Below are 15,754 nucleotides of genomic sequence, written 5' to 3'. Positions count from 1 at the left end.
GTGGTCGATGAGTGGTGCTCTCCACAATGGCTAGCCCTCCACAACGAGGCCAAGGTCAAATGTGCCCAAATGGAAGGTGTGCCACACCATCAAGGCAGCTCCAACTTATATCAGTTCGGGCGCAACTGGGTATGTGGTTTGCTTCATGATTCATGCAATTCATTCATCATGCTAGCTTGAGCCCTTTAATTACTAATTTTCATTGTTTCTCTCTTTCAGGCACGCTACAATAAGGCGGATAAGGTGCCAGAGGTGTACGACCTGTATGCCATGGCCCACACTGCCTCTTTCAAGAAAGTCAAGGCTTTCTCTCAGTCTGACCTCGATGATGCAAACAACTTCACCAACATCTCCTCCCACAACAAGCTCGTGAGATATAGAGATGAGGGGAAGGCGAGGAAAGGGGAGGAATTTAACCTGAGCCAGGGTCCCATTGATCCAGAGCTGTTGATGATATCTGGTGGCGGGAGGTCCCATGGCTCCATAGCCATTGGAGATGGACTTATCCGTTGTCCTAGCACTCTCCCGGAGATCAAGGCGCGCCAGTCGAGCTCCGCTCCTGAGATAAGGCCTCGTGAACGGCCAGTGCAACTCGCCATCAAGGTTAGTGATACGTACTCAGTTATCTTTCTCCATTACATTCTGTGCGCTTCCATCAATGATTACAAATGGTCATGTGAGTGGTGTTGCAGGCTGCTATACAGAGTGAGAGAGATAGAACGAGAAACTTCTGGCGGAGGCGGCGGAGAGGCAGCGGGAGTTGGAGGAGAGGACGACAAAGATGATGGAGGAGGAGAGGGCACGGAATGACATGCAGGAAAGGGCCATGTACGAGCTCCTTGTGGTAAGTTTCTTCTGCAGATTAGCCAAAAAATTCATGTAGTGTTTGTCTCATTACTAACTAGTATGACTGAGTCGTCAAAACCAAATGTGCAGTCTGTGTGCGAGAAGACAGGTCAGACCGCTCCGCCGATGCCAGTGATTGCTCCTGGGACCACGGCGAGTTTTATTGAATGGACATTACTTGCTAGTCTTAACATTTGAGTGTCATCATGCTAACAAGACATTGGAAATGATCTTTGGTGCAGCGTAACTCCAGACAAGCATCGCACGATCCTTCTCCAGCTACCGACACGAGCCACCCCGCTCCTACACCTCCTACATCTTGGTAAGTTTATCTAGTGTTTTGCTTAACACATGCATAAAGACCTAGACTTAGCTTTATTTCCTCCAATGCTTACCATAATGACCTAGACTTAGCTTCTTCACCTCCAAAATGACTTAATAAGCTTACTGACCTCCAAAACCATCCATTTTACCTAAGTTAGCTCTAAAACGATCTGTACTTAGCTTACTTATGTCAAAAATTGCATAATTAGCTTAGTTAGCTTATAGACGATCCATTTTACCTAAGTTAGCTCTAAAATGACCCATTTTACCTAGGTTAGCTTATAAATGATCCAGTTCATCCAAGTTAGCTCAAAAATGACCCATTTTACCTAGATTAGCTCCTAAATGATCCATTTTACCTACGTTAGCTTTAAAATGACCCATTTCACCTAGGTTAACTCCAAAATGACCAATCTTACCTAGGTTATCTCATAAACGATCCATTTCAACTAATTTAGCTCATAAATGATCCATTTCACCTAGGTTACCTAAAAAACGATCCATTTCACCTAAATTAGCTCTTAAATGATCCATTTCACCTAAGTTAGCTCAAAAAGATCCATTTCAACTAAATTAGCTCATAAATGATCCATTTCACCTAAGTTAGCTCAAAAACGATCCATTTCAACTAAGTTAGCTCATAAATGACCCATTTCACCTAAGTTAGCTAAAAAATGATCCATTTCACCTTAGTTACCTCAAAAATGATCCATTTCACCTTAGCTAGCTCATAAACGACCCATTTCAACTAAGTTAGCTCATAAATGATCCATTTCACCTTAGCTAGCTCATAAACGACCCATTTCAACTTAGTTAGCTCATATATGATCCATTTCACGTAAGTTAGCTCATAAATGACATACTCTTCTTGTTCTAGTCTTCTTCTTGTTCTACTCTTCTTGTTCTAGTCTTCTTCTTGTTCTACTCTTCTTCTTGTTCTACTCTTCTTGTTCTAACTTTCTTATTTTTCATTTTGCAGAGTTCATTCAGTTGACGAAAGCTTGCATAGATGGAGTGCTCCTTATCCATTTCTCTGTTTCTTTTTGTATCGTTGAACTATGCATGTATCGTTGGATGAAACTATTGTAATATATATGGTTGGATGCCTCTATGTTGAACTTGTTATGTATGATGGAACTATGATGAAGTTATGTGTTGGATGCATGTAATATATATGGTTGGATATCTTATATGTTTGCTCTGTAATGGCCTTTTGAAATATATCTATATATGTCATCTATATTTGTGATGAAAATTGTTGGATTTAATAAAAAAACAGATAAAAGAGCCAATATGCAGGCTCTTTGCCGTCTGCCACCGACGGCAACGAGCTCTTTGCCGTCTGCCGCGGACGGCAAAGAAGACACGTGGCATCCAGCTGTGCTTCCTGGGAGCTGACCCATTTGGCCAGTTTGCCTACAGTGGCAGACGGCAAAGACTTTGCCATCAGTGGCAGACGGCAAAGAACATGCCATGTAGTGACGTGTAGATGACATCACACGGCGGATGGCAAAGACACTAGAAAGTTTGCCGTCAGCGGCGGACGGCAAAGACCTGCCGTTAGCCACTTAACGGACTGACAGCGCAATTATTGCCGTCCGCCTTCTTTGCCGTCTGCCGAGCCTTTTGCTATTTACCGAAGCCTACTTTGCCGGAGCCTTTTGCCGTCCGCGGCTGACGACAAAGGCCTTTGCCGTCCGCCGTTCATGCCTTTGCCGTCCGCCGTGGCGGACGGCAAAGTAGCTGATTCCTGTAGTGGTATACCAATGTTGAAATGTGTAACCTTTACATTTTGTATTGTTAATTCTTCCAGAAATCTTCCAGTGCCAGAGTTTACCGAAATCTGTTCAGTAAAACCATTGTACTGTACCCTGTAATAAAATAACTACTCTACTGTTGCACTAGCCACTGGATTAGTGTATATATGTAGTATTCAAAATTTTGAATGGTGTTTCATTAGCGTATGGACATAAATAAAGTGTGGAAAGCTTTCCCAGATATGTGCTCAAGAAAACTACTACCTGTTTTTCTAAATACTAGTAGACATTTGGGTACCTTAAACTGAACCGCGAAAATGTCTTATATTAAGGAACAAAGGGTGTCGAGTTCACTTAAATTATCCCGGTAAAGCTGGTCACGCCTTTGTTAAAATTAATGTTCACTATGTTATTGGAGGAGGTCTGTAAGTTTGTCTCTAATGCCTGTTGACTACATACCTGACATCATAATGTAATGTTAAGTCATTTCCTTTTGTACATTGTCACTGAATTGTCAAGGCGGTGATGGCATTTTATTTTAGTTGAACTGCACAAAATATGCTTAAAAGAAGGGGAAAGGTCAGGAATCGATCATTCTTTCATAAAGAACTATATATGCCTTTCTGACATCAGCCTCTGTTGCCTTATTTATTCCTTCAAACAGGTGGTTAGAAACAGTCTTGCTACCTTTTCCCATTAAGAAATTGGAATGCTTATATTTGTGAGTCTATGCTTCAACTAGTGCCACTTTTATATTAATCACACTTTCAATATCTATGCAAACAGGGATGCTCAATTTTAGTGGAACTGCACAAAAAGTCCAACTGGTTCAACATTAGGAGCATGTTTTCTTCCAAACCTTTATATCCAATTGGTGGCACTATGAGCTATTCATTGAGAAGGTAAATGGTTTGCTACTATATTGCTACTCTTTTTGTAATGTCATGAGATAGTAATAGTAGTGGTTTGCATGTGAATTTATTGGTAGGGTGGACCTACATTGGAGGTGTAGGACAGGATTCAATGATTGGATGCTCAATTTTGGTTGTATCGATTTCACCTCTTCCATCACTACAAACATGGATATCCTTGGTCTGATGAAGAATAGGCTCTATATTTCTGCTCTGAACAAGCAAATCAATTCAGTACGAAATTGTCCAGGGCAAAACATGACTGTATCAAATTGTCCAGTGCAAAAGATGACAGATGCTAAGCGGAAGAGACATGTTTAAACCGAAAATACAAGGTGGGGTATATGTTTACTAGCTACTTGATATTTGTGCAGACACAGATGTCTGCCCATTGCTATTTGGCAAACACACAAAGTGACCGCAATTTTGGTTGAAGTACACAAGAGAATAGTATAGTCACTACATGCAGTGCCATTTGAAAATAGACATAGAAAGATTGGATAGTCACTTCATGGACTGCAGAAAAGTAGTACTGTACTATTTATTAGCCAACACTAGGTGCTACATTGCTTTAGTCTGATTATACAATGGGCATCATTTTGCCTAAGTTAAAGTTTGTATTCCGAAAATAGTCTCACCGTGTGATCAAGAAAAGACCAAATCATATTGAAGTGGATGTTCCTCCATCATGTGTGGTTCATTCTCATGGTTCTAGCTATTGGTGAAACCACTTACGTTTGCAAGAGGAATTGTAGAATTCACAAACAAATTTGTCTTTCAGTCTGTACTGAATGTTGGCCAAGAGAAGCATCCATGTTAGCAGGAAGAACATATGTTTTTTCTAGATCTTTCCTTTTGGAGCTATATATTTGTATATGATCTGTGAATCATTGAGATGCATTAACATGTTGATCTTATGTATGGGAATCATTCTAGTTGGTTTTAGTTGTGGCTGATCTTTGCATTTGGAGCTACATATTTGTATATGATCTGTGAATCATTGAGATGCATTAACAGTTCCTTATATCTGTTCACTCAGTGTTTACAAGTTACTGATCAATCACTAACTAGCCTACTAATGCGCTCCTGGCTGTTTTAGTTGCGATGCAAGATCCGAAGTGGCAGTTTTTTGCATTGTTGAGGAAATCGTCAACTGGTAACTGCTCGGTTGGCTGGCGAGTAGGGGATTAATAGGCTAATCAGCAAGTTAATCGGCCATTTAATCAATTAATCGGACGATTTATCAGTTTATCAGCTACTCGGTGACCCTATGAGTAGGGATTAATCGGCAAGTTAACTTGTTAATCGGATGAATTCTTGAACAGGGGGTTGTTGAATAAAAATGCCTACCTCCGAAGAAAATGACAAGCTGCTCTGAAGAAAATGCCATGCGAATCTGAAGAAACTGCCAGCAAAAACGTTCGCAATGCCTTATCTCCCAGCTAAAGTTCATCAACTAATGCCCTCGGCTGTGACTCGTTGCATGCTGCTCCGCGTACTGGCTGCGAGCGATTTTGAGTGCCTGCATGCAGTCGGCCGTAGTTAAGGCAGCTAACTAATGCGAAAAAGATGCACTTTAATTCTTGCGGGCCTTTTAAATCTGTGCAATCATTATTGACAAGGAGGGAGATGATTTGAGTGCACTCGTTTCACCGTCATGCCGGCGTACGACCTAGCACGGACGGGACGACACAGTCAGAATTTCAGTTTCTCTAGTTTTCTATGGCAAGCTGGCGCGCTAAGCCATGCCTGCTTAATTATGCATTGAATTCCTATGACCGTTGCACTACCTTCCGCCTATAAGTATTGTTTCCCGGCCTTCTATGATGGCACCGTGACCGAACTCGCCCTATCATCATAAGCCCCCACCGGCACCACGTCGCTCGCCACTTATCGTCGCTCTCGCCACGTCCGCCATGCCCCCGCCCGTCCGCGATAGGCAAGGCCGGAGGCGGTCACCGTCGGAACTAGTGTTTGGTTTTTCACCGGAAGGCAGACGGAGGGAGGAGGCATTCCATCGGTTTTTAGATGGCAATGCGGAGATCGAGGACTTGTTGGAGCACGACGGCCTGGCAGAGGAGCAGGAGTTGTTGGAGTGTGACCACTTGGCGGAGGAGTAGCGTATCACCGATTTGGGCCACTAGCGGGACATGGAGCAGCAGCGCACCGACGCTCTGAGTCGCGAGCAGAGCGCCCGCACCTGGGCCGACTACGTGGAGGCCGGTGCCTGGCAAATAGCCCTGGAGGCTATCGGGTACACACGTGTTCGCGACGCTGATTTTTACTACCAGCTTGTCAAGTGGGTTTCCCGCTCAGAAGCTGAAGCTTCGGTGGAACACGACGGCATGGAAAGGGCCAACGCGCACGAGCAACGCGCCCTATCGCACCTCTTGCAAGTCCGAGGCGAGGCGGAGGACGCCGGTGCCGGTGTTTAGCATGTACCGCAGATGGCGGCCAGCATCGTCTAGTTAGCTAAGAGTAAGTTAGTACTTGTACGCTACTAGAGTATTAGTGGGAGTAGATAGTTAACTTGGCTATGATGGTTGTCAACGTGGAAGTTCAGTACTCTATATGAGGATCAGACCTGTTACTTTGCTCTGAATGTTGAACTTTCCGTTTGAACGTATGGAATGGGCTCTTATGTTTTAAATGGGTTGTATTTTTCCTCCACGGGTTTAGAGGCTGACTTGTGGACCTACCAAGTTGACGCGTACACAATCAGGAGATGATTGTATGGGGAGAGGATGACAGCAGGGACCCGCCAAGGTCATGGCAGTACGCAAGCAAGTGCCTCCTTATTTCAATCCAATAAGAAATGGCTCCTCCTAATGGATTTCTGACATATGGGTCCCATGCCATTGTCAACGTAGTCAATAAACGAGAGAGTTGCACAACGAGCAGCTGACACCAGGGACCCAGCAGCTCGCCGATTTAATATTGTTTTGGGTTAATTTGATAAATGCCACTCCAAATCTGGTGTTTCTGAGAAATACCACTGCAATTTCCAAACTTTGAAAAATGCCATTTCCAGTGGCATTTTTCGAAGTCTGGAGTGGCGTTTTTCAAAGTTTGCAAAAATTGCAGTGGCATTTTTCAAAGTTTGGAAATTGCAGTGGCATTTTTATGAATCGCCATATTTGTTGTGGCATTTATCTAATTTGATTTTAAGATGGAAGCAGGGTGTCAACTGGGCTGTGCGGGGCACTCTGGCCTGTCTAGACAACCTTCTCTTTTATGTTTACCACATACCGGCCCAGTAGTTTTTTTCTTTCTGAAAATGGCTAATCCAGTTTTTTTTGTGATTTGCCAAGTAAGTCGCTTTGTCACGCCTGTTGGGCTGCAAAACTTTCAAGATGAGGTGAGCTTCATTCGTCTGGATGAGAAAATGACCTATCAGTAATGAGAAATGCGATGTACATTTTTAAAACACATCAAACCGGCAATTACTTTCAAATTTCTTTTTTCATTTCAAGATTTTAAATTGCATTAATTTTTATGCATGGACAATTTGTTGGATTTTATATTGATATACATTTATTTTTAGAATCAGTTTGAATGTGACTCAAAATTTTGGGACTAAAAACAGTTCGGATAGCACCGAAATATCCAACATTTCGTATAATTTTTTAACCATGGCCACAATATGGGCTGTAATGCTAACAAAAAGAATATGGTCTCCAAAAAACTTAAGAATTAGCAAATGGGATGTAAATTATTAGAAATAATGGTAGATGGGATGTATGTTGTTTTCGACAGATTTGAGGCTTTCCTAAAAAAAGGTTGACGCACAAGCAGTGACTGTTGGATATCCATCCAACGGCCGTCGTGCTTCCTCAATCTCTGCTCTTCCTGCTCCAGCCGCTCAAACAAGCGTCGGCGGGACTGCCTACTCCCTCCTCCCCGCGGCCGGCTATGCTGCCGCGCAGGCCTCACCGCCCCACCGTACTCCCATCGCTGACCTAGCCATCCCTCTACTCCCCACACCTGCTGTTATTCTCCGGCGATAGCAGACGAACCAGTAGACCCTCGTACAGTCGTACTCCCCTCCGTGTGGGAAACAACTGCCGAGTCTTCCCTGCCTCCGTGTCGTTCCCTTCCTAGGCCTCGCCGTCGTCCACCGCCCTCGTGCTCTCGGCGCGGCCTGGTCAACATGGTCAACGACCGACATGCATCTGAAGTGGACTATACGTGGAGAGGCTGACAGCTGGGTCCATGGTCGCATGCAAGGAAATGCCTCCTTATTACGCGCAAAATAATGATTCCTCCACCTGACATCTAGGACCCACCAAAAGGGCCTCTGTATTTCGCGAAAAAAACGTTACCGCCGCTGACAGCTCGGACCCACCAGCTATATCTTCGCACGCAAGGAAGTGCGTCCTTATTACGCGCAAAAAAAGAATACTCCCTCCTGCTAGTTGGGACCAAGTATAGTGGCAGACTGACTTGTGGGCCTACTAAGTTGACGGGGATGGAAGGCTTTGTCAACTTAGTCAATATGCATGATTCTAGCTCCAGTGACCGTACGATGTCCATCCAACGGCCGTAGTGCTTCTTCAACCTCTGGTCTTCTTGCTCCAGCCGCACAAACCGGCGCTGGTCGTGCCTCGTGCTCCTGCCTCCCATGGCCGGTTGCGATGCGGCGGAGGCCTCACCGCCCCCTACTACTCCCACCGCTGGCCATCCCTATACTCACCCACACCCCCTGTTATTCTATGGCGACGACAGCCTCACACCGCAGCGAACCAGTGAACCCTCATACTCCTCTAGGTGTGGGCATCCACTGCCGCATCTTCCTCGGCTCCGCGTCGTCCCCTTCCTAGGCCTCACCGTCGTCCACCGCCCTGGTGAACTCGGTGCGGCGTGGTCAACATGGTCAAGGAATGACTTCCATCCGAAGAGTACTATATGTGGAGAGGCTGACAGTTGGTTCCACGGCAGCCGCAAGGAAGTGCCTCCTTATTACGTGGAAAATAATTATTCATCCACCTGAAGGCAGGGACCCACCGGACGGACCATCGTATTTGGTGAGAAAAACGTTTCCCCCCCTGACTGCTGGGACCCACCGGATGGCCACCGTATTTTGCGAAAAAAAGTCCCCCCCCCCCCCGCTGTCAGCTCGGACCCACCAGAAGTGTCGCCTTATTACGCACAAAAATGAATACTCCCCCTGCTAGTTGGGACCCACCTTGGTGGGTGGCTGACTTGTGGGCCTACTAAGTTGACGGGGAGGAGTGCTTTGTCAACTTAGTCAATATGAATGATTCTAGCTCCAGTGACCGTACGATGTCCATCCAACGGCCATTGTGCTTCTTCAACCTCTGGTCTTCTTGCTCCACCCGCCCAAAGCAGCGCTGGTCGTGCCGCGTGCTCCTGCCTACCATGGCCGGCTGTGCTACCGCGGAGGCCTCACCGCCCCCTACTATTCCCACCACTGGCCAGACCCTGTGGCGACGACAGCCTCACACTGCAGCCGAACTAGTGAACCCTCGTACTCCTCTCTGCGCGGGCTTCCACTACCGTGTCTTCCCCGGCTCCGTGTCGTCCCCTTCCTAGGTCTCGCCGTTGTCCACCGCCCTGGTGCTCTCGGCGTGGCGTGCTCAGCATGGTCAAGGAACAACTTCCATCGGGACGTGGACTATACGTGGAGAGGCTGACAACTGGATCCACGGTCGCAGCAAGGAAGTGCCTCCTTATTACACACAAAATAATTATTCCTCCACCTGACATCGGGGACCCACCAGACGGGCCACCGTATTTCGCGAAAAAAAACATTTCCCTCTGACTGCTGGGACCCACCAGCTACATCTTCGCACACAAGGAAGTGCGTCTGGGCAAAAAAAGCGATTCGCCCCTCTGACTGCTGGGACCCACCAGCTACATCTTCGCACGCAAGGAAGTTCCTGATAGTCGGGACCCACCTGGTCAAAGAATACATAGCGTTGTCATTCTGGTCGCGAACGTGTACGTACATACTGGTCGATGTAGAGGCGCGCACGTGTCGTAGTAGAGGCGCGCACGTAGCTTGTACACGTACGTACAGTGGCCAGTGTGCAAGAAAGAAAATACGGCCACGTACGTACATACGGGTAGGGTCTCGTATGCCTAATCGCGCATACGTACGGCCAGGGCTCGTGTACATGGCTGGGTCGGAACAGAGAAACAACGTCGTCGTCGTGTTCATGGGGAGCCAACCGGCTGGGTCGGAACGGAATGCGTCGTCGTGTTCATCGGGAGAGCTTGGATCAAACAGCCAATGGAAACAAGGCTTGCCATACCGCAGAACAGAGAAAACAGCCTTGTGTTCGACCGGCCACGTTTGAAACGGGTTCCTGTTCATCGGGAGGGGTCTGGTGTACCGCAAAATGGAGGAAACGGACCTCCTACGGTCGAAACGGGGGTCCTGTTGATCGGGAGGGGTGTGGTGTACCACAAAATGGAGGAAACGGACTTGTGTTGGAGCGCTACGGTCGAAACGGGGGTCCTGTTCATCGGGAGGGTTGTGGCGTACCGCAAAACGGGACTCCACGGGATACTGTTCATCTCCACCGTCGACCCCCTCCAGCCTCCATGGGCTACTATTCATCCACCGTCGACCTCCTCCAGCCTCCACCTACGATTGTTCATCCACGGGCTCCTGTTCATCCAGCTTCCACCGCGCGCTACTCCACTGGCTACTGTTCAACCAGCCCACTCCACGGGCTCCTGTTCAACCACCCCTCCACGGTCTACTGTTCATGCAGCCCTCCATCGTCTACTGTTCATCCTGCCCTCCACGGGGTGGTCCTGTTCATCCTGCCCTCCACGGGGTCCTGTTCATCCAGCCCCAACCGGCTCGATCGATCGGGGTCCTATTCATCCAGAGGTAACACCACGGGGTCCTGTTCATCCACCCCCACCGGGAACTGTTCATCCCACCCCCCCCCCCCCAGCACGCTCACTGTTCATCCATAGGCAGCATCGATCAGCTTCAGTTAGCAGCAGTAGCGAAGGAATCACTCGATCGGGTTAAGTTAACAGCCAGCGATCGATCGCTCGATCGGGTTCAGTTAATAGCCATCGACCGATCGCTCGGGTTCAGTAACGCGTAGCCTGCAGTGCAATCGCTCGGGTTCAGTTAGAGCCCAACGCCTCGCACCCATGCGCGTGCGTGTACGGGAGAAACGCGCATCGCTCGGCCCCGACCACCCACCGTAACCGGGAACACCCTGATATTTTCCTCGCCGTCGCTTCTACCACGGTTTTTTCCGTCATGGACGGCCCAAAGAATGTCATGCAGCTGCGTCTCCGGCCCGCCCAGGACGAAAAGCCCATTTTCTATCATGATTTTTTGTCATAGAAGTAGGACCCCACCACATCTATGATGATATCGGATTTTGTGACAATTATCGTCATAGAAGTGTCATAGGTATGACAGAAAAAAAATTGTTTGGCCCAAAATGTCACGGATGTGCCTTTTTTTGTAGTGTTAAGGAGGGATGGAAGTTTATGAACTTGGCGAGGTGCAGCATGGGCGCGAGGCAGAGAACAGACATTGGCAGCGAGCGCATATGCCCATCATTAAAACTGAGCTCCTTAAGCTGATCTAAGGCGGGGGGATTGGAAGCACTCATGAAGCTTGGCTCGGTCCTTATCGTTGGAACGGAACTTGCCCGTTCTAAGGCCTTTGATTGGGCAATAGTAATGCCGAGGATCTGGGACAACGCGTCTGAGCTTTTGCGATAGCCATGGCGGAGATTGTGGGCATTGATGAGGTCGAGAAGGGTGGAAGGGGGCGCCCCCGCCGGGAAAGGACGGTTGTCCGTGCCCCATATTTGATTAGGAGGAGGGAGATGATGACTATCAACATATCATCGGGGAGGCTGCTGATGAAGTCTAGGCCTGCTAGAGTCGCTTGCTGTTCTTGCTCGACCAGTATCCGCTTGTTGGCAGCCTCATTCTCCACCTTAGGAGCTCCTCGTCAGCGGCGCTTTCTAATAGAAGTGGGAGTACATGGAATATTTAGTTAAAACAGGGCAAAATAAAAGTGTATTGGTAACTAGAAGTTAGTAGGTAGGAATAGAGTAAGAAAATGGAATAACAACTGGTTTCTTAAATACTACACAATTCCTTTCATATTGTTGGGTAAGTCAACATGCAGATACTTGAAAAGAACACTTACTTCGAACAAAGTCCGGACGGATGATATCGTCGGGGAAGTTAGCATATATCTCATGACCAGTCTCTTTTATGTGCAGTGCAATTTTAGTGTCAGCTTTTAGTACATAAAACTTAGAAATTTCTGCCCAAAGGTTTGTGCCAAAATAGGAGTGAGCACGTTCACCAAGTCTTATAGAAGCAACGATTGTAAATCCATGGTTTGTGTTCAGTATGACATTCCTGCAGTCTTGAGTTATGTAAAGGGCAAGATTTTGTACTACATGTGTTGTTGCATAGCAAGGGATGTGCTACAGAAATGGTAGGATTGTTAATGAATATGGTAACATGCAAATATGAGTGAATTAAAACATACATCAGTTGAAATCAAAGGACAAAAACCTATAATTAAACATATAGTGTAACCATGTTGTCATGGAAATAAGAGAGTAATCGAAAGAACAATACATCATTAATTTGCCTAATATAGAAAGAAGAGGTAAAAAAATCCCCTTTGACGTATATGTTGCATGTGGGACCTTTTATCCAAATGTAGCAATATATAGTATATTTTCAGGAAAGTAGGCCATGCCAACCGATGTAAGGTGAGATTGAACATACCGTGTCAATCCTGAAATCATCTGGTATGGTGAGATGGAACTCCACGGATGTATGACCAAGGCCGCAATGTCTTGATGTGTCCGCATATGTAACACCCCGGATGTAACTTTCCCAATTTGTACTCAAACTCTTGCCGTTTCCAGCGTTAAGTTATTTTATTTTCTCGGGTTCGGGTCTTTGTCTCCGTGTGTTGTTGTCATTTTCATGCATTGCATATCATGTCATCATGTGCATTTCATTTGCATACATGTTCGTCTCATGCACTCGAGCATTTTCCCCGTTGTCCGTTTTGCATTCCGGCGCTTCGTTCTCCTCCGGTGGTCATTTCTAGCTTTATTTCGTGTGTGGGGATTAAACATTTCCGGATTGGACCGAGACTTGCCAAGCGGCCTTGGTTTACTACCGGTAGACCGCCTATCAAGTTTCGTATCATTTGGACTTCGTTTGATACTCCAACGGTTAACCGAGGGACCGGAAAGGCCTCGTGTGTGTTGCAGCCCAACACCGCTCCAATTTGGCCCAAAACCCACCTAACTATGCTCCATCATCTAGAGCGTTCGATCACGATCGCGTGGCCGAAAACCGCACCTCATTTGGACTCTCCTAGCTCCCTCTATGCCTATAAATAGACCCCCCCCCCGAAATTTCGGATCTCCTTCTCCCCTGAAACCCTAGAAATCCCCCCCGCACCGGCCAGACACGTCCGAATCCGGCCGGACGCGTCCGCTGCGCCGCCCGCAGCCACTCCAAAGCCGCCACGTGGCACCCGCCACCTCGCCGCCGCCGCGGCCCGGGGCGCCCAGAGCCGGCCCCCGCGGCCCGAGCCGCCCGGGCCGCCTCCTTCCGCGCCGCGCCGCCACCTTCCTCGCCTCCGACGCCGCGCCGCCGCCTGCTCCACCCCGCCGCATCGACGCCGGCGCGCCGCCGCCTCCGCACCGGCGCCACCAGCAGCCACCACCGCGCCGCGCCACCTCGGCGTCCGCGCCGCTCGTCGCCATCCGCCGTCAGATCCGGCCCGGATCCGGCCGGATCCACCTCTCCCGCGCCTCCCCGCCGCTTCCTCGAGCTCGCCGGAGCCGCCGCCGCCTCGCCGGAGTTCTCGGTTCATGTGCGTGAACAGTAACCCTAGACCTCGGAGGTTGAATTTTCTTCTAAGTCCCGGATATTTTCTAGTCCAAGTGTTCATGTTCGTAGCTCCGTAACTTTGCATCCGTAGCTCCGATTTGGGCATATAGCATATCAAAATGTTCACCTCAGAGAGTACATCATTTCATTCCATTGCATCATTTCCATTTGAGTTCACCTTGATGCCCTAAATGCTATTAGAAGAGGGCTACTTGAGTTAATTGTCAGATCTGCTACTCCATTTTGGTTTCTCTCATTTTTGCCGTGATTAATGTGTGCATGATATGCCCTGATGCTCTACATATGTTTTGTTAAGGGTTTCGTCATCTTTCCAGAGGTGCAACCCATGTATTTTTGTGATGTGTGTGGTGTCTAGTGCAAGCTTACAAAGTGGTGCACTTGCTAATTCTGTTTTCAGGGACTTGGCATTTCCACCAAGTCCTTGAGCTGTTTATCTCATGATGCCATATGTTCAAGTTGTTTCCTAGTGATCCGTGCCTATTTTGAGGATGATCAGTAAGGATGTTTTGTTAATATTGTAGTGCTCTATCCATCCATGTCTTTGTTTGCAATTACGGAGCACCCTAGATTGAGTCAATCGAGCTCTACTTTTGCTACTTTGTGAATCTGGGCAGATTGTCAACTTGTTTGCAATTTTGCCGATGTTGTTATAGTTGATCCGTGCATGCTATGCTATTGTTCTTGCATGTCTAGCTTGAATTTTGTGCCTTCTTTATGGATGTATGCTTGTCTTTCCATGACTTGCTCTGTAGTGAGTGCATCGAGCTCGTAAACATGCCTACTTGAGTTATGTTTCAGCATGTGCCAGTTTTCACTAAGTCTGAAAACTGATTATGTTTTTGCTATGTTCACATGCTTGCAATTGTATTTTTCTGATCTCTTTTGGTTGAAGGTCACTAAGGGACCTTTGTTAAGCTCATTGAGTAGCTCCATGCCATGCTTTACTTTGCCATGTTCAGGTCCTGTAGCATGTAGTTTTGTTGCTCCGAAGAGTGCTACCTGATCTGAAATTCCAGACAAGTGTTAATTTCACTAAGTCTAAGATCTGTTTGCCATATGCATTTTTTGCCATGCTTGTTTGAACCTGTTAATGAATGAATTGGCCGTAGCTTGGTGCTAGACTTTTGTTAAGCATCTTGAATGCATCCCTGCCATGTATTTTGTTGTCATGTTTGGGTGCTGTAGCATGTTCATTTCGTTGCATTTAGATGCCTACTTGCTGTAAATCGCAGAACGTGGCCATATTTGAATCGCTTGCCATTTCCAAACCGTAACTCCGATTCCGGCGTTCTTTATATCGTTTTCAAGCGATTTCATCTCACCTTTCCAGTGGCATGCTTTGATTCCCAAGTTGAGGCAAGGTTCATGCATTTCCTGTCATATCTTGCATTTTGCATCCCGCATCGCATCCCGCATAGCATATCATCATTGCATCATATTGTTTGATCCTTGCATGTGGTTGATTGTATCCTTGTTGCTTGTTTGTCTTGTTTGGGTAGAGCCGGGAGACGAGTTCGCTAATGAGGAGCCCGTTGAGTTTGCTTTAGAGGATCCAGTCAACTCTAATAGCTTTGCAGGCAAGATGATCATACCCTCGAAATCACTACTATCTTTGCTATGCTAGTTTGCTCGCACTTTTGCTATGCCATTGCTACGATGCCTACCACTTGCTTGCAAGCCTCCCAAATTGCCATGTCAAACCTCTAACCCACCATGTCCTAGCAAACCGTTGATTGGCTATGTTACCGCTTTGCTCAGCCCCTCTTATAGCGTTGCTAGTTGCAGGTGAAGATTGAAGGCGTTCCTTGTTGGAACAATTATTTACTTGTTGGGATATCATTATATTATCTTGCTATCTTAATGCATCTATATACTTGGTAAAGGGTGGAAGGCTCGGCCTCTCGCCTAGTGTTTTGTTCCACTCTTGCCGCCCTAGTTTCCGTCATATCGGTGTTATGTTCCCGGATTTTGCGTTCCTTACGCGGTTGGGTTATAATGGAAACCCCTTGATAGTTC

The sequence above is a fragment of the Triticum urartu genome, chromosome 6 (assembly GCF_003073215.2).
Source record: "Triticum urartu cultivar G1812 chromosome 6, Tu2.1, whole genome shotgun sequence".
Lineage (NCBI taxonomy): Eukaryota > Viridiplantae > Streptophyta > Magnoliopsida > Poales > Poaceae > Triticum > Triticum urartu.
Note: the sequence above shows the minus strand (reverse complement) of the source record.